Source organism: Nanorana parkeri, unplaced genomic scaffold (genome assembly GCF_000935625.1).
Source record: "Nanorana parkeri isolate BGI_ZX_2015 unplaced genomic scaffold, ASM93562v1 scaffold5055, whole genome shotgun sequence".
Classification (NCBI taxonomy): Eukaryota; Metazoa; Chordata; class Amphibia; order Anura; family Dicroglossidae; genus Nanorana; species Nanorana parkeri.
In genome coordinates, this window is record NW_017311315.1 from 1 (window position 1) to 900 (window position 900).

Consider the following 900-nt stretch of genomic DNA (forward strand, 5'->3'; position numbering starts at 1 on the left):
TCATCTGTCCTCTGCGCTCCTCATCTGTCCTCTGCGCTCCTGCCTTTGTGTTTGGTTGTATATGATCTGCATGGAGTATGTAGCTCTTCGTCTTTTACCTTCCTCCAGGTGGGGAGAACTTTGTGGCCCTGGACCTCATCGTGCAGCACGTTCACAGTCAGCTGGAGAAGGTGAATGTTCTCTCATTTGCATGCTGTAGTCAGGACTCCCTCAGCACAGCCAGGCAGCCATAGGTGCTCAGATAATGAAGTGTTAGAGGGGTGAGCTGATGGTTAAGGGATCGGGTAGAGCAGCGGTGAGCTGATAGTTAAGGGATCGGGTAGAGGAGCGGTGAGCTGATGGTTAAGGGATCGGGTAGAGGAGCGGTGAGCCGATAGTTAAGGACCGAAAGTTAAGGGATCGGGGAGAGCAGGGGGGAGCCGATAGTTAAGGGATCGGGTAGAGGAGCGGTGAGCCGATAGTTAAGGGATCGGGTAGAGGAGCGGTGAGCCGATAGTTAAGGGATCGGGTAGAGGAGCGGTGAGCTGATAGTTAAGGGATCGGGTAGAGGAGCGGTGAGCCGATAGTTAAGGGATCGGGTAGAGGAGCGGTGAGCCGATAGTTAAGGGATCGGGTAGGTGTGAGGAGGACCTCTCGGATCCGTCAGATATCGGTCACATGACGGCCGCTGTGTCCAGGCCTATGTAGGATAGATGTAATGTGCATGCTGGACCCCGCCCCTCCATTAGCATGCTCCTCCCCTCTGAGTGATCACCTGACTCATAGTGTCTCTTCTTTTCTCTTCCTAACATTTGTGCCCCTGCGTGCTGTGACCTTTAACCCCGGGGTTGGCCTTGCTGTGTCAGCGGGAGATCACGGTGAGGTAGGAGGATGGGGATGATGGGGGGGAGGGGGGGTTTG

At 55.1% G+C, this 900-nt stretch overlaps 1 protein-coding gene across 2 annotated transcripts in view; it reads left to right on the forward strand.

Annotated features, from left to right (window-relative positions):
- The first annotated feature begins 84 nt into the window (after positions 1-84).
- The window catches only part of LOC108804079 (splicing factor, proline- and glutamine-rich-like), a 6,413-nt gene continuing 5,597 nt past the window's right edge, over positions 85-900 (forward strand). The window contains exons 1-2 of one of the 2 annotated variants that reach the window (XR_001942328.1): positions 85-170; positions 846-862. The gene's annotated coding sequence lies outside the window, so the exon portion shown is untranslated. The remainder of the gene's footprint in view (positions 171-845; positions 863-900) is intronic. The other variant, XR_001942329.1, reaches the window with a different exon arrangement.